The 25,425-nt window shown below is 38.4% G+C and overlaps 1 pseudogene; it reads right to left on the bottom strand.

Annotated features, from left to right (window-relative positions):
- Positions 1 to 351: 351 nt before the first annotated feature.
- LOC103745275 lies at positions 352 to 25,253 on the bottom strand (annotated as a pseudogene).
- Between the last annotated feature and the right edge of the window lie 172 nt (positions 25,254 to 25,425).

Here is a 25,425-nt window from a genome sequence, read left to right as displayed (position 1 = left end):
TGGAATTGGTTCCTTTATAGAAAACTGAAATTATAACAAAAATTAAAATAAAAACAATTTTAAAAAGCCAGTCCCTAGGGTTTCTACATCTGACCCTCCAGAGGGGTGAAACCCAGACCCCAAGGCAAGAAAGGATGAAGGCTTCAGACCTCTCCTCACATTCCATCCCAGTCTTCATCTCCATAGTGCGGGTTCCAGGGAGGAAATAAACCTGGGTGGGGGAGCAAGACTCAAGCCCTGTGGCCCAAGGAAGAAGGCTTGACACATGTGCCCAGCCCCAGAGCTCTGGGCCTATAAGTGTGGTTATGGACAGGGCTGCTTCCTGCCTGGGTCCAGCTGAGCTTGGGACGGTTAGTACCAGGTCTTGAGAAAGGAGTCCCAGGAGCTTGTGGCCACAGCTATTCCATCATCCATGACCCCATGACAGCTCATGAGGTTGTCATGACCAGTGAGAACACCTGTGAGGTCCCCCTTCATAATATCCCAGACTTCATCTGCAGGTAGTTGAAGTCGTCATTATAGCCCGAGAGCAGCAGCCTGCCTGCCACTGCAGGAGGAGGCAACTGATGCCGGAAACAATGTTGTCATGGGAATACATGAGCAGCTCCTGATCAATCTGTAGGTTGGACAGGTAGTACAAGGAGTCATCAGAACCTGTGGTGAAGGTGTAAAGGTTTGGGAAGGAAGCCACTGTGTTGATATCTGGACTCGATTTATGAAGGTTTGTGGGCTCATGGAATCCTTGATGGAGGTGTCACAGGCACCTGACACAAAGGTACAGTCATGGGGGCCAGTGACAAAGATATCACACCCCAACTGTGTCCAGCAAAACCCATGGTCTTCTGGCCTGTCTCTGTGTCTCATGGGGCACAGATGGTATCCCCAGGATACTCAGGGTGGCCAGTCATTGCTTGGTTGACCTTGACATTGCCCTCTTGGGTTTTGAGGCTATAGATGTAGCAGATGTTGTCCAAACCCCCACAGTACCAAAAGGGCTTAAAGGCACAGGTCATGATTCAGGACATGCGCAGTGGGATGGTGTGGACCTAGTTTTGGTATAGCATTCCCAGATGAGTTTACCAGTACTGGGAGGCACTGACCAACAGCCTTGAGTCTGTTCCCCAGTGCATGGCATAGAGTTTTGCCAGGTGTCTATAGAGGGTCCTGCGTGTTCTTGTCTGTATTCTCCTCAGAGTGAAGCCCATTTGTGATCTGGATCAGAGCTGAATCAGCCTCCTGTCTCAGTTGCTGTAGCTCACTCTTGGTGCAAGCCGGTGATGGGGGTTGGCGGCAGCTGCAAATCTCAGGACAGGGCCTTGACCCAGAAGCCTGTAGCTGTGGGACTCTACCAAGGGGTTGCTTGCAGGAGGGCAGGACTGTCTTCCTCCACCTTGGGCCACAGTGGTTAAGCAGATGGGTTTCCTCAGTCACTGCAATTCAGCCATCCCTTCAACATTTTTATTTAAAATATTTTATTTGCCACATGTGGTGGCACATGCCTTTAATCCCAGCACTTGGGAGACAGAGGCAGATGGATCTCTGTGAGTTCAAGGTTAGCCTGGTCTACATAGTGAGTTCCAGAACAGCTGGGGCTACAGGGAGGCCCTTTCTCAAAAAGACCAAAAAAAAAAAAAATTATTTATTCACTGCAAATTTTTTTTTGGTCAAGACAGATTTTATTAACTTGTTGCCACTGTTTCACATTAAATTGGAATTTGTGGCTCAAAAGTTTTGAAACATTTGGACATAAGCGGTAAGATTCTGTTATTCTTGTTGCACGTGGCTTAGGTGCCAATGACAGTTCACATCAGTTTGGCATTGCCAAGTTTTGTCTGCATTGACCCTACAAACCTATACTGCCCAATATCATAGCCACTGGTCACATAAGCCTTGCTATCTAACTTGATAAAAATGAAACTGATTAAAAAATCTGTTTCCTCGATGCACCAGCTCAGTAGACACATGCCAGGGTACCATGTTGGACAGCTCAGCAAACATTGCTGCAGAATTTCTGTTTTGCAGTGTTGCTTTTGACCTTTGAGTTTTTCTCTCCTATCCTGTTATATAGAAAGTTTTCTCTTTGTTTGCTTTGAGTATCTTGAAGTATGTCTCCCATGTGCTCGCAATACAGGCCTTCACCACAGGCCTGCAGTCTGCCTCAGAGTTCCTGCAAATAGCACTTTCTGCTGCTGGTTTTAAATTAGCACATCTCTTTGTTGTGGCACAGAACTCTGTATTTTAATCTAATGCATAGTCTTAAGTGGTGTGGGACTTTATGTGAATCCTGGGGCTAGATTCTCTTGCCTGATTTGCATTTCTCAAAGATTGCTTTAGCATTTTAAGGGATGAACTGGAAGAAGAGGCATTGGTGGTGAAGTAAAGCAGGGTGGTTAGCGTTTTGGAATTGAATCAGTGTAGAAAGTTGGGAAGTTTGCTCACCAGGAACCCTTAGATTGTTCAGTACCATGAATAGTATTGAAGTGTGGTTAATTTGCACATAAACTTGGGCAACTGCTTCATACCATGAAAATGCCTTTGAGATCATTCATTTGCAAGATACAGAAAGTCAGAGAAGAGAAGGTATTGTTTTAGAGAGTTTATAAAGGTCAATTAGATGTGGAAATGTACTAGGAACAACCCCGAAGGCCTTCAGTCCTTCATTCATATTCATAATCTCTGTCTGTCTCTGTCACACACACACACACACACACACACACACACACACCCCTCCTTTCCACTGTATATTCCATCGTCCTTTCTGTGCTTACACTTCGCACTGTACACTATTTATGTACAGGCCTTGTGTCTCTTTGTTTTGCTGTAGCACCGACTATAGATCCTGCTTTCGCCTGTCTTTACATTCCCGTGTCAGATGCTGCTTTGTGCAAATTGTTTTCTGTGTTAGAGATCTACTGCTAGTTCTGTGGCCACTAGGGATCAACATGGCCTGTAGGCCCATCCCCCAAGTTGAAGCCTTCAGTGATCACTGCTGCTTTAAGAGACAAGGCAGCACCAGAGAGCTGCAGCTACTCCATGTTAACCCTTTTTGAGTTATTATCTATAAAACTTTGGAGTTAGAAAGATGTTGTCTAGTTTCTTCTGTTTAGAACCAAGATGAAAACTGGCAATAATAATAATAATAATTAATAATAATAATAAGCAGCTGGACATGGCGGTGCACAACTTTAATCCCAGCACTGAGAAGGCAGAGAGGCAGGCAGATCTCTATGAGGTGCTATGACTTTGAGATCAGCCTGGTCTAGAGCGCTCCAGGCCAGGACAACTGGAGCTACAGGGAGAACTTGTCTCAAAACAATAAAACAATAATAATAATAATGCCTCAAAAGCTGTAGTCCTGTGTTGCTTAATAACAGGGATGCATTCTGAGAAATGCACTGTTACGCGTTCTTGTTACACAAACAGTAGAGTACTTACATGGCTTGGGTCAATCCACATGCACTTGATGCAATCAAGAAATGAAGTAAATGGGAGATGTGAGTCTGCCACTGCTGTACTCGGGAGGCAGAGGCAGGCAGATCTCTGTGAGTTCAAGGCCAGCCTGGTCTACATTGTAAGTTCCAGGACAGCTGGGGCTACAGGGAGACCCTGTCTCAAAAAGACCAAAAAATAAAAAAAAAATTTTTTTTTAATTTTAAAAAGTAAAGTAGAAGGACTACATTCTAAAATAACAATAGGAAGCATGTTATCACCATTATCAAGGACTGCGTACAATATGTCCATAAGTATAGGTCCTATATTTTTATGCCATAGGCAATGCAGGTTTGCTTATACCAGGACTGCAACAAACAGGCAGGTAATTCTTTGGGCAACATTACGACAGACACAATGTCACCAGGCAACAGGAATTTCTGACTCTGCTCTTGTCTTACGGGACCATTCTCATGTATCTGAGCATCTAGGAAGGTTCTTCTTTGGCTGAGTGGTATGAGAGTTATAGACACAGCATGAAATACAGTCCTTGTTCTTATGGAAGTTGTAGTCTAAGGAAATAAAACTGAACTTAAGATTATTAGGGGTAAGTAATATGAAATTCCTCACTGAGTACCATATACTCTGAAAAACAAAACTCCAGAGGATGGGCTATTCCAGAGCAATGGGATAGTTAAGGAAGGCAACCATCGTCCTTATGCCATTTGGACAAACAGAGAAAAATAAATCACATTATTTCAAATAGAAAAGTATATTGCAAGCTCTTTTACTAGATATCAAACTACAAAAACAATACAAAGCCATTTTCTTTGCTTTCCCAGCTGACAATTTTCTGAGGTAAAACATTGCAAATTTTTTTAACTCTTTTAAAATGTTTATTTATTATTTTTATTTTATGTGTATGTGTGTATTGCCTGCATGTAGGTAAGTGCACCCGTGTTGTGCAATGACCGCGGAGGTCAGAAGAGGCTGTTGGATCCCCTGGAACTGGAGTTACGGACAGTTGTTAGCTGCTATGTGGGTGCTGGGATTTGAACATGGGTCTTCTGCAAAAACAACCAGTGTTCTTAACCGCTGAGCCATGTCTCCAGCCCCAACACTACAAATTTTTAATGCATATATACAATGTATTTTCATCATACAGATCCCCAATTACCCCTCCAACTCCTCCCTCTCCTCCCTGGGCATCAACATTTTTTTTTTAATAGAGTTTTCCTATATCCCTTGCTAAGGAGACCAGGCTGGTCTCAATCTCACAAAGATTTGCCTGCCTTCCCCAGTGCTAGGATTAATGGCATGTACTACCATAGCCTTGCCCAATGTATTTTTTAAAGATTTCATCTTTAGGTACTAGAGATGTGACTCAGTGGTTAAGAGCACTGGCTGCACTGGCAGAGGATTTGGTTCCATTCCCAGTACCCACATGGTGGCTATCACTTTCTTCTGGTCCCTGTGGGCATTGTACACATGGGTGCACTTTACATACAAAAATGCAAAACACTCATACACATAAATAAATAAAAATTTTTATTTTTTATTATTATTCCAAAGAGAGGCAGTTTTAACACATTTTCCAGAAATAACTTGAAGCAGATTACATAAATAAATAAATAAATATTCAATGAAGTTTAAGGGGAAAAAATAGGAATAAGAAATCAAAGACCAGAGGATTTTCCAACATGGGGTCAATTTGGTGGAATAATGAAAGTTTCCATTAGCTCTGTTCTTTTTTGGAAAATCCTAACAAGTTTATTGGGCTTGCTAACAGAGCACAGGGTGGGAGTTTATTTACAGAAGAATGCATGCTCTAGGAAGTCCACACTCAAATATAGATCCTATGACTTCCCAACAGCTGCACAAAATGACAAGAGAGGTGCCTCATGGCATTCTCAGCTTATATATCCTTAGTGCCTCCCCCACATGCAGCTAAGGTCGACTTATTGGATGGGAAGGGTAAATGACTCCCCCATCAACTCCTTGAGGAGCGTGGAAAGAAGGGAAGGATGTGTGACTATAGCTTTCAGGAATAGTGGTCACAGGACACTTCCAGTTAACACTCCACCCCTTCCTCCAGCTCTTACATTCTTTCTGCCAACCTCTTCTGCAAAATTCCCTGAGCCTTGAAGGGGGTGATAGGTATAGGATAATCTTCATTCCATTTTAGCAAGGCACCGAACGTTCAGGTCTCTGTGTCATCTGTTTCCCATGGGCTGTTGTCCCATTTCAGTGGGATTCTAACTACTATAAAAACACAAATAGCAAGAAGCAAGAATATCTGAACAGTGGCTGATACAACAGCGTAGCCTACAAGTGTAAACACAAATGCTTGGACAGTACTTTAGCAAGTGCATCACATCCATCTAACAAGACAATTGCAGTGGCTTCCCCACTGGGGTCTGTATCCTCTCCTAAGACAGGGGTTTGGCCTGGTCTACAGTAGAAGATGTGTGTTCCACCTCTAGGAGTGGGCATTATATCCAATCAAAAATTTGCTGGTTGTACACACACTAGACGCACCACTATTGTAGCAGCTGGAACATCTTATTTGGCATGATGATAGTGCAGCATACGGGGTTCATCATTGAACAGAATTATAGGGGATAGTTTTCCCCTAGCCATCTATATGTCACCTTCTGGCACTAAGAAAGCCACCCATTCAGTGGGAGGGAGTTTCCAGCTTAGTCCAAGCTTGATTTCTCCCTCTCCCTTCCTCACGTCATGCAGTGTCTTCAGCAATAGGGTTTTACTGTCCACTTCCAGTATACAACCAAGATTATTGGCAATGGCCTTTATTGTTTTGGGGACCTCTAGGGCCCTTCAGGCCAACAGCTCATAGGAGGGCAACCCACCTCTGGTGCTGGGATTTTCATTTAATAACTGTATGGCTTCTGGTAGGGCTTTCTTCCATGCCTGTAGGGTTCCTTCTGTGCTTAAGGCTTTTTTTTTTTTGTTTTTACTGTGTATCAGGAGAATTTTTCCCCTTTATTCCCATAGTTATTTGTATAGCCCTTCTTCCCCCCTTCCCCTTTAATGACCCCCTTTTTGCATATTTCTCCACTAGTAACACCTTTCTCCTACTATTCTTCTCTCTTTGGGTATTCTTCCCCTTGAGGTAAAGGGAAACAAAATTAGTTTTTAAAAGATTTTTCATTTTAATTATATGTATATGTGTGTATCTGAGTGTGTGTGTTTGTACATGTGAGTGCAGTTCCTATGGAGTCCAGAGAATGGGATCATATATCAGGATCTGGAGTTACAGGCAGTTGCAAGCCACCAGATGTGGATGCTGAGAACCAAACTTGGATCCTCTGAAAGGGTAGCAAGTGCTCTTAATCACTGAGCTATAGCTCCAGACCCAAATCTCCAGCATATTTAATGGTGTTTTATAATATTACAACATTCAAGGAAGGAATTAAACATTTAAAAAACAAATGAATTTGATATACCACCATCCAGGATAACAGAGACAGAAGATATAAGCACAGGTACAGGAAGGCAGAGAGGATGTCAGTACCTGCATCTTAAAGTACCTGAGGACTGCTCTGGAAAATGAGGGGAGTGTGGCCATGCTTACTTAGACTTCTGGGATCATCTGCTCTCTCACAGGCTGAAACATCCCCTATTGAGATGATTAATTACTTTAATTAAATCTTTCTATTATGGACACATATATAAAATCAAAAACTTAAAAAATAAAAAACTAGTCATGTATGTTTCAAAATTGCTAAAAGAGTGTATCTTAAATGTCCTCACCACAAAGAAGTAAGTATGTGAACAAATATATTTTTTTATTAGCCAGGCTTGATCATTTTGGAATGATCATGTTCAGAAACATTACCTTGTATACCATAAATATATACATTATTTGTCAAATGAAAATTTACCACATTTTTTAAAGCTGCAAAAGACAAAAGTCGAGCTGTCAGTTATTAGGCATAGAATGTACTAGCAAGGCAAGCAGGTATTGGTGTGGCTGAAAGCATTGTCTCTGGCACTAGAAGCCTGGATTTCTCATGTGGCTTTATGATTTACAAGGCCTGAAATCTTGCCAATGTACTTAAATTCTGTATATCTCAAAAAAATGGAGCTGTTAATAGCTGCTGTTATGTATTAATAATAAAGATATGAAAGCAAGCCTTATGCTTAGAAGAGTGCTAACATTTAGCAATGGTCAAGAATTCTTGTATCAATATCTATGCAGACTTCCCACCAGCCTGCTATTTGCCATTTGACACCAGCATTTAGCAGTATGATTCAGCTTCAGGGCATCACAATTGCAGGCTAAGTGGAATTTCAAACTTGTTAGTGACCAACAGTACTTTAGAGCAGTCACCCTATTCAGAAGGGCACGTTCCCTAGGTCCTTACCCAACCCACAGCCTCCTGACTCTGTTCCTCTGGTTACCAAACATGTGAGCACACAGGACTTCCTCCACCCATTCTTGTCAAATTCAAATCCCAAAGTATTCAGTGACAAGCATCCCACACTTTTCCAGCAAATGCCCCAAACTTTCCTGTTCACAATGCCTTCTGGGAGTGCCACATAATAATGAATACATTAACCTTTATCTCTCGTGTTTCACTGAATATTCTATTTCTTATTTTCTGTAATGACACCTTCACACACATTTTTAATGTTCAATCTTCCTGTAAGCCTTTTTTTCTTCCAACAGATTGCGAAACTGCTAATCTACCCACACTGAACACTCTCTCTAATCGGTGAGCTAATTTTGTACCATCACATTTTCTGAAAGTTTAGCACCCTCACCCTGGTTCAACTCCTTCACCTTTGACTACCTTTCATTTGACTTCTGTTTCAGTAATTTTTTAAATGCTTCCTTTAAACTTAGTGTATGTGTGTGTATATAGTATAGGTATGAGGTTTTGTGTGTGTGTGTGTGTATGTGTGTGTGTATGCATGCACACTCATGCCTGGGTACATAACTAATAATATTTTAAAGAAGAATGAATATGTCTTAGGAACTCTGAAGCAGAAGTTCAGAAGACAGTATCAAATGTTTGGTTCTTTAACGCAGGATAGACACCTCATGGTCAAATTCAATTGCTTAGGCTTCCTGGGCAGCAGCATCATTAGCCTGGTTTCATCATTTACAGCTCTGAAATCTTGACCCAGAACACACTGTCACCACATTCATAGCATCCTGAGTTCCAGAGGAAAGCTGGAGTTTATCTAAGAACATCAGTCACTTTTTACTTTCTTATATCTTTGAATTATTCTAGTTCATTCTGAGAAATCCAATTTACTTCTTACAGAGATACTCTCTGATTAATGATAACAATGAGTTACAGCTAAGAGAATACTCACTGAAAATATCCCTAGACGTTAAGATGAGGATAAATAGGAGTTAAAACAATGGACTACTCAATTAAAAAGGTATCATCTTCTAAACGAATTGTAAAACATCGCTTATAACATCAGCGTTAGTCAAACAACAAGAATCAGATCAGGTAACTTTTTCTTAATGAAGGAGGTTTGTTATCTTCATATGTAATAATTAATAACATTAAAATAGTATTACATATAGTTCTAGTTAAGAAGTCTTTTCAAACAAAGGCAGAATCAAATAGATACCACAACAGACAAAAGTATTCCTCTTTTACACTTTCCCAAATAGGAATATTTGATACAGAAATAATATTATATGTTGAGTATTTGGGTTTTTAGGTAATGTGTGGTATTTTATTTTGTTCTTTTTTTAATTTTTGTATTTTCTCAGTGTATATTTTTTATTAATTTTTGTGCATTTCATCCATCGTAATCATATTTAGACCCCCTTCCCCATCAAAACTCTCAGCCACTCCACTGAATTTCATGCATTCTGTTATATATGTTAAGGCCTACTGAGTCAGGTTTGTGTACCCAGATGTCCTTTAATGCAAGTTCATCTACTACAGTCTACATACTATCTAAAGTCACTCCTTTAAAAAAGATCAACTCTCCCTCACCCAGCAGTAATCAGCTGACAGTAGTTCCTTGGTTATGTTGGGGCCTGCTGCCTATTTCCCCAATTCTATGCTGGTTTTTATCTGACCAAGTTCATACGGGTCTTGTATATGCTGAAACCATTGCTACAAGTTCATACAAGCAAGTTCCAAGAGGCATGGAAGACTGTTTCCTTATGATTATGCACCACCCTTAGCTCTTAATTTTTTTCCACACCCTCTTCCACAATGGTGCCTGTGCCTTGAGTGGGTAAGATTTAATATAGGAGTCCTATCTAGGGACATGCACTCTGAAGTCTCTTATTCTCTACATTTTGGCCAGCTATGGCCTTCTGTGTGCATCACACTCTGGTGCATGAGGAGGCATCACTGGTGAGAGTTGAGAGATGCATTAGTATTCTCTCTACCCCATTCTGCCATGTTCCATGAGCCTTAGGTGTACAGGTTCCATTGTAGATGTGTCACTTAGGACTGGACATCTTTCAGACACTTATTTTCTGTGTGTGACCAGTTGTGGAACTCTGGAATCACCTCCATTTCTTACAAAAAGAAGCTTCTTTGATGAGTGGTGAATGATATACTTGTCTGTGCTTGAATATTCATGGTACCCTTTTGTCGCTCTGACAAACACCTGAGAGAACAACTTAACTAGAAGAAAGGTTCATTTGGCTCACAGTTTTAGAGTTTCAGTCCACAGTCCTTTGTTCCATGGCTTCTGGGCCTGTGGGGAGGTACAGCATCATGGGAGCAGCATGTACACACTAAAGCAGTTCACCTCATGACAGAAAAGGCAGACAGAGCAACATAAGAGGCTGAGGACAAGATATATCTTCCCAGGCCACACCTTCATTGATGCCCTTCCCTCAGCCAGGCTCCATCTTCCATGGTTCTGACACCTCCACATACCTCCAAATTTTGAATCCATGAATGGACAAATCAGTTGATAAAGACTCATGTCTTTAAATTTGAGTCCTCCATAGTCTAGAAAAAAGAATGAAATTTGTGAGTTAGTCTCAGTTCTACATCTGGTTGCTTGAGGGTCTGTGAACAAACAAACCTGTGGCTTTACCTACAGCAGAAATAAGCCCTTGATATTGAAACTTCAGTGTGAAGGATGAAAACTAATCCTCAGGATCAGACATCAGTGTTCATAATAAATTTTCTCCAATAGCAATGTAGTTATCATTAAAACAGTAGTGATAATGCTTTGGTAAAAGAATACTATTCTTGGTAGTGGCTCCCACTTTAGTTTGAGTGGAAATGCTTATGCCCTTGATACAAAAAATTTAAAAGCACCTTGTTTTGATCATGAATATTAGAAATTCAATTTTTAGATAGATCTATTACTTAAACTATTCTTTTGTCTAACAACTGGGGATTAGCATATCATTGTAAATATGTTCATTATAAATGTTATCAGATCAATAATAGTTATTAAAACATATGCAACTGGTGAATGACTAAAGCAATGCTTAGTCTTTCATTTTAAGTAAAAGGAAAAACAAAATACTAGTACTAACCTCACATGAGCAGCGGTAACTCTAGTGACAAGATTATTCTCTTCCTTCTACTCTATTGAAATGATCATGTAGTATTGATATCATCCAATGATGACTACCACTATAATGCAAAAAATTAACTGTCTATTTGCAGATGGAAGTGCAGATGGATTCTAAATCTCCTCCAAAGGCCAATCCTCTGGAAATATTGAAAGTTAGCAGAATAGTTAGGAGGTAAAGATTAGTTGAGAAAATTACATCACAGGAATAAGCCCTTGAATAGGGCCTTGGAACACAGGCCCCCTCCTATCCAGGTCCCTTCTTTGGGGGGAGGAGGTTTTTCAGGGATTTAATTTTTACAAAACAGACATAACTGTTCCTTTATATTAGTTATCTAATATATAGAATACATAAGACATTTATTTTGATGACACAATTGAAAATTTTATGTTTTTCAAATATCTACAAATATTCAATGCTAAGTTCATATATTCCATTAAACTGAATATTAATATAAATACTAATAAGTTTTAGGGAAGAATACAATGAATTTTTTTTAGAGAGGAAAGGGTTGATGTGGTTTACAGTTCACAATCAGTCAGTAGGAACTGAAGCAGAGACCATGGAGGAACACTGCTTACTGGCTTGTTCCTCTGGTCTGTGCTCAGCCTTATTTCTTATAGAACCCAGTACCACTTGCCCAGGAGTGGCACCATCCACAAAGGGTTGGGCCTTTGCACATTACTCCATAATCAAGAGAGTACCTCACAGACATAGCCACAAGACAATCCAATGGAGGAAATTCCTCAATTCGGGTTCCTAGGTGTGTCAAATTGATAACTGAAACTGTCAGCACACAGGATATCTGATGGGTGCACTGATGAGACTATCTTTCTTTGTCTTTTGTCACATTAACATTTTTTAAGTTTTTTAATTGAATTTTTGTGTATTTCATATAGAACGTCTCAATCATCTTTATACCCCCTTCCTCACGGGCACCCTCCCATAGCCTCTGCACTGGAGCCCATATACTCTGTCATCCCTGTTAAGGCCCACTGTGTCCCCAATGGTTCCCCAGTGCAAGTCCAGCCACTGGTGTCTACTCAGCATATCTAAAGTCCCTTGTTTTAGGAAGATCAGCTTTTCTTTATGTAGCAGCAATCAGTTGCTAATATTTCTTCAGATAAGATTGAGGTCTTCTCTTCATTTTCCCAGTTCTATGCTGAGTTTTTGTCTGCCTGAGTTTGCATGGGACTTGTGTATGCTAACACTACTGCCATAGAATCAAATGAGCAGGTTCCCAGGAGCTTGTAGGACTCTGTTTACATATGGTCATGCCCATCCTCTTTGGCTCTTACAATCTTTCCACCCCCTCTTCCACGATGGTCCCTGAGCCTTGAGTGGGATAAGTTTAATAAAGGAATCTTGTACAAAGACCAGCATTCAGCAGACTCTTGATTGCTATGCTTTGGCCATTTGTAACCTTTTGTGTTCCTGGCCCTCTGCTGCATGAGGGAACTTCATTAATAAGAACTGAGAGATTCATTAGTGCCCCCTTCTTTACCTCTGTTCTATGTTCCATGAGCCTTAGGTGTAGAGGTTGCATTGTCAATGTATCACTTAAGCCTAGGAAATTCATAGAAAATGTCCATGTGTGATCAGTTGTGCTGCTTGGGAATAGTCTCCAACTGTGCAAAATAAGCTTCTTTGGTGGGTGGTGATGGGATATTTGTCTGTAAATATAAGGATACATATTTTTCACATAGTAAGAAATCACATTAGTCTAGGGATGTGACAGTCTTGGGGTTTTCTCTAAATCTATGACCACTCCAGCCATGTGTATTTGGTTATGATTACAGTACCACACTTGAGTTTCCTCCCACTGAGTGAGCTTTTAGTCAAGTCAGGTAGCTGTTGATTGCCCACAAGATAAAAGTGCCACTACTGCACGACTTCCATATGCTGTGCTGGCCATTGATGTGGTTATTTGGTCTTGAAGCGGGGGTTAGCCCATAGATTGACGTTTTCCCTTGGCACCTTCATAGTGCTCTCCAGAGCTACTATGAAGTGCTCTCTGGAGGTAGCCTTCAGGGGAAGCGGTTTCAAGTACATTGCAGCTCTATTGTTCCAAATCCTATGTCCAAAGTATGTTCTGTCTTCAGCACTAGGGTCTTGCATTCAAGCTCTGGGAGGCCACCAAGGGCTGTGGCAATAGTCAAGTAATTTTGAGAGTCTCTTGGACCACCCTGGCCAACAATTTAAAGGAAGGTATCTCCTGTCTGGCACTATTTCTTGTTATGTAGCCTTTAGCTATACACATGGACTCATGTAGAGATAATGCGTGTGTAATTTTTCATTAAGTTGTTGGACTAATATGATTCCCTCTGTTTTTTTTTTTAACTGGGCATTATTTATCTCTTCTCTCTCTCTGTCTCTCTGTCTCTCTGTCTCTCACTGTCTAATCCTTCCATCATGGTTTCTCCATTTAAAGTGTCCCCATTTTCCCCATTTCTTCCTTGTTAACACCAGTTTCTTATGGTTCCACCTCTCTTGAGCTCCTTCTTTCTTTTTATCCCCAAGATTCCTTGTATAATCCTCCCTCCCCCTCCCACTTAAATGCCCCCATTTTTATTCATTTCTCCCTTAGTAATACTTGTCTCTTACTGTTCTCTCTCAGGTTCTTTATTTCTCTTTACCTCCCTGTTTCCTTTTCATTATTCTGGTTCCTGCGGTTATGTCTGGATATATACTCATTTAAAAGGATTTGGTGCTAGGATCCACATATGAGGGAGAATATATGTCATTTATTTTTCTGAGTCTGTGTTACTTCACTTAGTGTAACAGTTTCTAGTTCCATCCATTTACCTGCAAATTTCATGGTTTCATCTTTCTTTACCACTGAGTAGAAATCCATTGTGTAAATGAACCACATTTTCATTATCTACTCATCAGTTGAGGGACACTTAGGTTGCTTCCATCTCTTAGTTATTGTGAAAAGAGCAGCAACAAATATGAATGTAAAGTATCTCTGCAATATGATGAGTGTTTTGGATATATGCACCCCCATATAGCCCACCCCCACATTTCATGTATTCTGTCATATGTGTTATGGTATTGAGTCAAGTTTGTGTCCCCAGATGTCCCTCAGTGTGAGTTCATCCAGAGTGGCCTGGTCAGCCTATATAGCATCACTTCCTTAAAGAAAACAACCCAGCAGTGATCAGATGACAATAGTTGCTCAGCTAATGTTGGGACTTCTTACCTATTTCCCCACTTCTGTGCTGGATTTTGTCTTATTGAGTTTGCATGGGTATTGTGCATGCTGACACCATTGCTACAAGTTCATGAAAGCAAGTTCCCAGAGGTCTGGAAGACTCTGTTTCTTTATGATCATGTACCAACCCTGGCTCAAGTCAAACCATTTTTATTCTTCAGCTACACTTGGGACATATGGCTTCAAATTTAACAAAATTCAGTTATGAAATACTTTCATTTATTCTTCAATATAAGCATGAAGATACTTTCAAGTTATTTGTTTTATCTGGAAGGAAATGATTAAGGGAAGTTTAATATTCTATGAAGAAGATAAGGAAGCTACCAAGCTCTATGCTAGTCACATGGATTAGTCTGTGGTGGTTTGAATGAGGTGTCCCCCATAGGCCAAGTATTTGAACACTTGGTCAGTTGCTGACACTGTTTTGGGAAGGTCATAGAATCCCTGGGTGGTGCAGCCTTGCTAGAGGAAACATGTCACTAGGGGAGGGCTTTGAGAACTTAGAGCCCCATCCCTTGTCAAGTTTGTCTCTTTCCTTCCTGTGCTTGCTTGAAGAAGTGAGCTCTCAGCTTTCAGCTCCAATCACCTCCTACCACCATGCCTCCCTGCCACAATGGACTCTTACTCCTCTGAAACCAGAAGCCAGATAAACTCTTTCATAAGTGGTGTTTCAGCATAGCCACAGAAAAGTATGTAATGCAGATGCCATAACAATTATGTGTTTATGCTATATAATGTAGACTAGTTTGGAACTTTCTCTGTAGCTCTGGCTAGGCTTGAACTCACAGCAATCCTCCTATCTAAGTCTCCCAAATGCTGGAATTATCATCATGCACACCACATCTAGGAAAAAGAATATTTAGAAACAAAATTGTGTTCCCTTACCTCTCATATGTAAATTCTTACCGCTCTAACCTTCTGATGGAATTTTTAGACTTCTTGAAAGAATATTTTCTGAGTATTTTTGGCTATGTGCTAAAGGAAATTGTGAAAGGGAGCAATTAAGCACCAATAGCTCATTTTTAAGTTGTCTACTTCCTTTTCAGACTTGTCAGTTGTTGCATGCACAACAGAAATTGTTAGATGCTTCCCAGAGGTACATTGTATTCTTTGCTTACTAAAGCACCAACCTTTCAGTAGATATAAATAAAAATTGATTAGAAAGTGTTTTCCTTGCCCTCTGGAACTCTGTATCTATCCTCAGTGAATAGTTTCTCACAAGCTGCAAGGCCATTCTGGCATGTGAAGATAATATTCAAAAGGCAAAACCCAGTTCTTATTTCTCTTTGAACTGCATAAAATTTCATTTGAATTGCAAAGTGTATAAAAGTGAAAATACTGTGATGAGATTTAACAAGTTAATGGTAAATTAATGCATTCTCTTTTATTAGACCAATTTTCAGTGCTGTGCAACATTGAGTACCCTCCCTTGGATAACACTGGATATTTCACATGCAGAGAATCAACAAGGGATTCAGTGAGCTTTTCCCTAATGCATACCTTACTATGTCAAATAAACAGTGAAATGAAAGTTTTTTGAATTGCTGAACCCATTTGTATACAAGGAAAAAGTCAATTCAATACTCATTATAAAATAACAGTTCTAGTCTTGTTACTCCAGGTTTTCTTATTTAAAATGATGAATACGTCAAGGGTGAAAAGCTAAATGAACAAAATGCCCATTTTGATTTCAAACTAAAATATTTAATGTATTCAATTAATCCTTCAAATGAAAACTGACCATGCAACAAAAAAGAGAGTATAGTTTTCCTGCTACTATTAATGGATAAAATTTTCCCATCTTGTAATATTTCACATTCAACTGTGTTAATGCTAGTCATGACAAAAAATGAACATCATTTGCCAATATTTAAAAAAGTTGCAAGAGAGATGAATCAGTAGTTAAGAGTGCTTGCTGCTCTTGCAGAGGATCCTAGTCTGTCTTCTAGCACCCACATTGGTAGGCATACACCAACCTATAACTCCAGATCCAGGTTATCTGACACCCTCTCCTAGCCTCTGAAGATACCTGCAAACACATCACACACACACACACACACACATGCACACACACACACTTACATACCCATAAATAAATCTTTTGAAAGAACTATAGCATAATTTATTTTTATCTTAATCTACTTTTCTATTTTATCACTTAACAGAACAATCGTCTATCTGGGAATCAATTTAAAATTATATTTCTAAGTTTGCTATAGACATATAATATTAACACTTCCCACATCTTAGTAAAACTTACCTATTCTTTAAAGTGAACCTTCTACATTGATTCAAACATCTTGAATATATACAGAAAATTATTACAGAAAGGAATATTTAAAAACAAAACAAACAAAAGAATAATAAAGATGCAAATGGAGAGAGAGGCATCAGATTCAACAGCATCCAAATAATGATGTTATTCTAATTTATTCCAGGTCCTCAGTTTCTCTAAGTATGGATGCTCTGCATTCTCTTAACTTTGCTCTTATCTATAGTCTTTCTTTCTTGCCTTTCCTTGTGTTCTTCCTCATTGAATCACCTCATTAAGTCCCATTCTACTGATATCAGCTACACTCCCTCCCCTCCTCCTGCTATTATAGTCCTGCATTTCTCCCAGGTGAAAAGCTGCAGAGGCCTCTATCACTTTAAAGTAAGGACTTGATCAAGACTTTCATCAATCATGACTCAAGATATAAGGCTAGAATTCTATACCTGTCTCTTCTTCTGTGCGTTTGTTAGTCCCTGAAGATCCAGATTCTTCAAGTGCCTACTAATCTGTCTAAAAAGAAATATATCAAAAACAAGAACACAAACTGTAACAATATCCTTATTTCCAAAGGCACCATGCATCATTTCTACTTCTGCATAATTTGAAAGTCTTGTCAAAAACATGCAGACAACTTTTGTAATGGAGACAAAAGAAAATGCATCTCCAAGAGAAAACATGGCAAGAATCCAGATAAGAATTTTTTCAGCTACAATTCAAAGAGGATTTTCATAATTAGTCAATTTATATCACATTCAATTTTGGATGTTCCCAAGCTGTCTTAAGTAAAAAGTGACTGAAAAAAAAAATTCTGAAATAGTTTTGAGGAAAGAGTTAGTTTTGAAACTAACTTGAAAGAGTTGATTTACGTTACTAGGTGAATGCAAATAATGCAATAGGGATCTGGTTTCACACATTTTCTTGGGCCACCTCAGTCTTGCTCCTCAAACTCAAATCATTCCTTACAAAACTGCAGTTGGCTGATTTCCAGTCAGTACGGAAGAAAACATAGAGATCCTGCAGAGACCACAGGATCCCTTCATACAGATTTAAGTATGTACATGCCTGCAAATCATTTGACTTTGGGTTAAATCACTTTTTTAACCTTTAGAGAGAGAAGGCTGGTCTCCATGCCAAATTTAAGGGATGTTAGGATAATGATGAAAGACGTTGCTTGTTTAGAAAGCCATTATGTTGTTCTACTGAACCAGGGGAGGTAGTAAAATACTTAGCTCTGATAACATAGAGGGAAAAAATGCCAGCATTTTAAATAACTCTGATCTTACCACTTTAACTTAATAAAGCCACGTTTAGTAGTTCATGCACTCAAGAGGCTGAGGTAGAAGAATCACAGCGAGTTCAAAGCCAGCCTGGGTCACATAGTAAATTCCAGGCTAGTCTGAACTACAGAGTGAAATCAAAGCTAATCCCAATGCACAGGAAATACTTTTCATTTTGAAGTACTTCTATTTAGACTTAAAGAATGAAGGATACAATACTTGCTGCTAGTTACTGCATTCTAGACATGATAGGGAGGCTGCACCCTTGAAATCTCCATAGTATGGTAATCTGACAGAGCTGCATAATGACAAAAGTTGGCATGCCAAGGTGGATGGAGGAAATTTCACAGAGTCCCACCTAAAGAAAAACAGCTACAGGCAGTCAATGTATGCTGAGGAAGAATCAGTTTTCTCTAGGGATGAGCTCCCTATGAGGTAATCTAATTTCAGATAGGCAGCTCTAAACACAGGTGCACACGAACACTAACAATGAACTCCGTGCATCTTATATATAAACATATTTCTAAATGAATGCATATGTAAAACTAACAATCAAAGAAGAGGAAAAGAAATTGAGAAAGTGGGTCACAGAAGGAGTTGAGGCGGACTGGGAGGGATGGGAAAGTGGAAATACAATATTTATATATGAAGTTCTCAAAAATATAATGAAGGTTAAAAAAGAATATTATAACTTTTTAAAAAGCTAATATTTTCCTGATTTTTTTCATGCAAAGTAGTAATGGGCTAGGTATCATTAGAGAACAGAACTCATTTTGGTGTTCTGTCTTCTTTGTCAATGTGCACATTTATACCAGAATGTTTTGTATAGCCATGATGCGAAAACTCAAAAAGAAAGAATCATATGGTGCAGCTCTTATTTCACCATCTGAAACTAAACCCGGGTTGCTGCTCCAGGCATGCCTAAGCACATCTGCATTTCCATCCTAGCACAAAGCAGCATTTCTCTCAGTTAGTAATAGACTTAAGTTTATTGCCTAGAAATGTCGACAATTTAGCTCTTTAACTCCCTCGCAGTGACTGTAGTTTAGGATAATTTTCCAGCCAATTATCCACTTTGCACATTTCCTAATTTTTACATTGGCAAACACTTAGACCAATAGTCTTTCTTTATTAACCTATTTTATTCTCTAGTTATATTCCTGGACCAGAAGAGCAGGAGGAAAGTACTTCCTTTCTACATGTGCCTCGGGATGCAAGTGATTGTGTCTCCTCTTACGTGCTAAGCTCTAGAGGATGCAGACAACGATTTTACATTTTTCCAATTGCACAAGCTTAACTTAACTCAAGGAGAAGAAACACTGACGTTTAAGACAAATTGGATCATTTTAGGAACACCATTAATATACACCTGGAAGTTCCTATGTTCAGTGCCCTGCATATTTTATACCTTTATTTGGGGCTTTAAACAAGAAAAAAATACATGACTAAATTTTTTTAATCTTGAATATCACTAATTTCCTGTGTGAAGTAAATTGTATATAATATATATGTGTAAAGAGATGTACAAATACATAGGAAGAGAGAAAAAAATTGCTTCAGCTTTTCTTCCATGATGCAATAAATATACTAAAATATACAAATTTAAAAAAAATAATTGAAAACATCCCATCTGAAATATGAAAGTTCTCAAGAATAAATGATTAGGATATGTGTGTGTGTGTGTGTGTGTACTATATACACACATGCAATGTATAATCATATATATTTTTTATGTGTGCTTGTACATGTAGAAAAATATGTACATATTCTTTTAAATGTATAGCAATAGATACAAGTTTCCAATAAATCAACTAGGTGGAATTGACTTTATTGTCTACCTTTTTTTTAGATAAAATTCTAGTCAAATAAGGAACTCTCTAAGCAAAGCTGATCTTGGTACACAGTCACATGAATCATTTTCACTGAGATATGTCTTATCTAAATATGCTTGCATCTTACAGGACATATGTTCTAGTTAAAAATATTTTCATGCCACACAAACTGAAAGTCACTATTTCTTTAGTGAATTTTTAAAGCTGTTGAGTAATCCATATGCAGTACAATTCACCCACTGAATGTAAAGTATATAAGTTGAATCATTTTCAATTTAATCATATAAAATTTAAAAGAATGAAAAATAATTTTCTCTTTGAAATTTTTCTCCAAAATGATGATTGTGAAAAGAAACTTTAAGAACACAACAGTATTCTAAGGAAAAATGCAGAAAGAAAGGAAAAAAAGGAAAGCTACATGTGTTCCTTTTTGGTTGCTAGGTTTTTTTATATGACAAAAATCTCGCAGAGATTTCAGTCTGGCGTGTTCACTCTAAAACCCATTACTATTTTTAAATATACACATTACTCTACCATGCTAAGTTATTACTGCAGTATGTGGAAGTGGGTCAATCCACAGCTGATTAACCCACAAAGATGTCTCAGAATTTATCCCTTTTCATGTTCAATTTTATTGATTAAGTTACAGAAAATCCTGATTCACCTCAAACCTACGCTTCAGGAAACACTGAGCTTTGATTTATATTTTTGAAATTACATTTCATTCATGTGTTTTAAATCAAGTATTGAATTTCTTTCTTATGTTTAGGCTCTATTGAGCAGTCATTACATTCTCATGAATCTACACTGAATTTCTTTTATGATGATGCAAAGTAGCTCTAGGAAATACATCACATATATGGACTCTTTTCAACCAATATTAAGGACATACTCCAGAATTAGTTAATTTTTAGCTGATTCATATCTAGAAATTATAAACCTTACTTTCGCTCTTTTCAGAAATAAATGTTATAAAACAGCTTTGTGTGAAAAATATAAATCCATAATTATAAAAGCTAATGGGACAGGACATTCTAGGGGACATAGTCTCAAGAACTGGGAATTTCCTCTAGATATTAAAATTTCATTGTTTGATGAAACAGATCCAAGAAAACAGACCTCATCTCAACTCACATGGTTACAGGAACCACACCTTGCATGGAATGAGATATGATGGATAAAAATAAATGTTGGTTCAATTAAGGGTTACTAATGATTCCCTGTATTTTAAAATGATAGAATATCAAAATAGAGGAAGAAAGCAGTACATGTTACGCCCTCACAAAGCTATGCCAAAGAAGAAATTTCTGCTTTTTCATGAGCACCGTTTAAATATTTCCCCTCTAAAAATTTACACTGGAAATCAATAACCAAAGCATAGCAACATCAAATTTAAATACATGTAGATTAATCACTCCAAAATACAATTTGTACTTTGCAATTATATTTACCACCATGATTCTCTTATATAAAGAAATTAGATAAATGGAGAATATTTGAGATAATGCTGTTTTGCATAGTGTGGATAATAAACAATATCCAAGACAATAATCTATGAACCCAGGGCTCAGGGACCATTGCAGAAGAAGGGGTGGAAAGATTGTAAGAGCCAGGAGAGGAGGCACATGACCATATGGAAATAGAGTCTTACAGGCTTCTGGGACCTTGCTCATATGAACTTACAGCAATGGTGACAGCATGTACAAGACCCATGTAAACTCAAGCAGACAAAAACCCAGCATAGAATTGTGGAAATGGGCATCAGGCCCCAATCTTAGTCACAGAACTATTGGGCACCTGATTACTCCTAGGTGAGGAAGAGCTGATCTTCTTTAAGGGAATGACTCTAGATAGGCTGACTAGACCCCAGTGGATGAACTTGCACTTAGGGACATCTGAGTACACTAGCTTGACTCTATAGGCCTTAACATAAATGACAGAATGCATGAAATCCAGTGGAGGGAGGGGCACTATGGGAAGGTGCCAGTGGGTAAGTAGGTATAAAGATGACTAAGATATTGTGTATAAAATACACAAAAATTCAATTTAAAAATATATTTAAAAGATAAGGGTGAAAGGGAAAGTAAAAATTGTTATGAATCTAAGAACCAACTGAATAGCTTTAGAAGTGATTGGTTGTGGAAAAAGGAGAGTCTCTCCAATAAATGAGTATTTGGTATCAGAATGAGATAGTGCCTTTATATCACCCCATGTATAAAAATCAATTCAAATATAGTAATGATAAATATGTAAGACATGAAAGATAAAGTAACAGAGGCTACAGGGGTTCGGATGGTAGAATCCATAGGAGATTTATATGGTATGCCTACAATTGAAAATGTATAATAAAAGTATCAATCATTTTTTAGTGTAAAGCAAATTGCATAAAACTCTAAATACATGTTGTATGAATTAACTTAATTCATTAATCAACCAGAGATAAATTGGAACTATTGGTTCTCCTGTCTTAGAATTTTCCTAAGCTTAGCTCTATTTGTCAGGAAGTTCCCACCAAAAAGCAAAGCACTTCCTCCCTCACCAGTGGGGGAAAAAAAATGAAAACACTATGGGTTTCAATCTTGTAGTTATTTAAATTTTTATGGTCCTAAAATAAAAGTGAAATGCATTTCATCTTGGTCTAATTTAATTTCAGAAAATGATATCTTGTGAAAACACTGTATTTCAGTTAGGTGCAAGCTGAAATATTTGGAGTATATTGAATTCAGTTATGGGTTTGTCCCTTCAACAGCTCTTACTAAAACTAACTATTCTAGTTGGCTCATATTGGTATGACTTTGGGTAGTAATTTGAAAACCCTATCCCTGCCATCTATCTATAAATACAAAGTAAAAAATTCTCCTTAAATCAACAACATATAATGAAATAGCCTTTTTAAAGCAATATACACACATGCACAACCACACACAATTTTTGAGTGGTTTTGAAGACAAACAGAAATTGTACTTACTTCAATAAAAAACATAAGTTGTATAACGTTATTATAATTCTGAGAGTATATTTAACAAAATTAACTTGTACTCTAAGGCTTTCCCTTCAAGGAATCTTTTTAAATTATTTTAATTTTGCAGAAAAAAATAACATAAAATAACCAAAAAAACCTACTGAAGAGAAACTATTGAAGAAAGGATTGTGTTACAATTGTTTAATCCCTGTCTTTTAAATTATAACTATTTAATAAGATTAAACAGATTTTCAGAAACATAAAAGCTTACCGTCTGTGACTGGCTTGTGATTCCTGTATCATGAATGCTGGTAGAAAGCCTGCACCCCTTGTCAAAGCTTCATCACTCAGCAAGCAGTACACATCAGTGTGTTTGCAGGGGTTACCCCACCCAGAACTTCCACCAGAATTCTGAAACAGTCCTAAATTAAGGACCAGGCCAGTGTTACAAATGATGAATCTACCAGTCCCTCCCAGCCAGTCCTAGGAAGTAACCAATGACAGGATGGTTTTAATTGCTCAGTTGCTCAGTATCCTCAATCTATACAGTACCCTTCTGTATAGAAAGAAGTCTTACAACACACTCTGCAAGACTCTTCGGGCCAGCCAGGAGACATGGTAGACTGCATCTCCTTGAAAATGTGATGTCAGCTCTGGATTTCTCATAGATGCCCTTTCATAGCTTGTTGAATGTTTTAATCATGAAAGAGTATTGAATTTTGTCAAATGCTTTCTCTACATGATTGAGGACCACAGCTCCAGGTTCACAGATGGGACCAGAGCTCCAGCTCAAAAGAGGGGATTACAGCTCCAACTCAACATGAGGGACCACAGTCCCAGCCCACAGGAGGGGACCACACACAGCTTCAGATCGCAGGAGGGGATCAAGGAACATTTTTAAAATAACATTGTGCTCATTGAGACATCTTCCTACCTAAATCACAAATGCTGTGAAGTTTATTTATTGCATCTACAACTTGAAACTGTTGAAGAGAAAAAAAAAAAAAGAAATGTGAATATGACATGCTGAAAAATGGCTTGCTAAAGGAATTTGACCTAGTTATGCCTGAATTGTTGCAGTAGCTCTTCTTTGGAAAATATCTGACATCATGGTGGAAAACAAACCTTTCAGCTGTGAGCACAGAACAATGCCCATTGAAGCACAAAAGAAACCAAGACACTGTGTGATTAGCAAAACTCCTGTGGATGAAACACACAGTGCTTCATTTTGTTTCAGAAACCTTAAATTGCTGCCATCTCCAAAGGAAAAGAAAAGGTATAGATGATTCCGACCCAGCAAATCAGATCACGCGCCAATCGTGCATAACAGTGCTTTCTTTGTTGCATGAGTCTATGTATCCTCTATTACTCACAAGAATTTCCAAAATAAAGTTAAGAAAAAGTACAACTCTCTGGGGCAAAAAAAAAGGCAGTATTTCTTCTCAAACTTTGTTACTTGATAGATGTCAATAACACAAAAGGCAGAGATAGGAGATGGAGCGTACACGCACCCTGCAGCCGCTGCATTCATCTCTCTGCCAAATCCTTGTTCATTTATTCTTAAGATGAGACTTGGTATCTTAGCAGTCCAAGGTTTGCAAATTAAAGATTTATACTCTTGTCAACTTTGTATTTTCCACAAGAACAAAGAAATTCTTTCATTGTGCATGTGTATTTTCTGGAGAACAGAACCAACTAAAATCCCAGGAGTGATTAAGACTGAACCTTGGCAAAATTGTGAAATTCAGTCATTCATGCACTTATCCATTCAACATATATTTGAAGAATGCCTAAATATGTCAAAACATGTTCATTGATAATAATATATTCATTTTATAAATAAAAAACAAACCCACTATATAGACTTTGCATAATAAATAAAGCCAATAATAATAATGATTCTACAGATGTTAGAAGGTGTCATAATTTTAAGATCAAAGACATTACAGCAGCTCGTGGAAATTTTGAACAGAATTGACTATGATAATGTTCAATAAGAATATGATATTTGGGGAGATAATGAAAAGAAAGACAGAATAAGCCCTGTAGCTATCTGATAGAAAAGCATTGCAAAGAACTAAACACAATTCCATAAAATGAAAATATGCTGATATTTTGAGGAAGGAAGTGAGGATGTTTTGAGGAAGGAAGTGAGGAGGAGGGAGAGAAGGAGGAGGGAGAGAAGGAGGAGGGAGAGAAGGAGGAGGGAGGAAGGGAGGAAAGAATTAGTTACTTTGTTTCTGCAACAAAACACCTAACAAAAGCAATTTGAAGAATGAAGAGTTTATTTTGGGACTGGAGAGATGGCTCAGTGGTTAAGAGCACTGGCTGCTCTTGCAGAAGACCTGGGCTGGATTCCCAGCACCCATATGGTGACTTAACAACCATTCTTAACTTCAGTTAAGGAGTTAACTCTCTTCTGATCTCTGTGGGCATCGCACGACACAGGTGCACTTATATGCATACATGCAAACAATATGCTAATACATATAATAATAAATTTTAAAAAAGAATGAAGAGTTTCTTTTACTCACAATTTGAGGACAGTCCATCATGGTGAAGCGGCAATGCTGGCAAGAGCATGAGGCAGCTGTTCACGTCACATCTGCTGTCAGGAAGCAAGAAATGGCAGACACTGGTACTCAGCTGGCTTTCTCCTTTTAATTCCTGCTGAGATTCCAACCCACAGAATGAATGGTGCCGCCTATATTCAGGGTAGGTCATTTCACCTCAATTAACTCACTCTAGAAAATTTCCTCAGAGATATGCCCAAAAGTTTGTCTCCAAGGTGACTCTAGATCTTGTCGAGTCAGCAATGAACGTTAACCATCACAGAGAGAAAGCAGAGGTGGAAGGGAAGAAGGAAGAAAGAAAAGTGGGTGCACAGACTTACATC

Source organism: Nannospalax galili, unplaced genomic scaffold, assembly GCF_000622305.1.
Source record: "Nannospalax galili isolate Female #2095 unplaced genomic scaffold, S.galili_v1.0 scaffold903, whole genome shotgun sequence".
Lineage (NCBI taxonomy): Eukaryota > Metazoa > Chordata > Mammalia > Rodentia > Spalacidae > Nannospalax > Nannospalax galili.
This window is presented reverse-complemented; position numbering and strand designations above follow the sequence as displayed.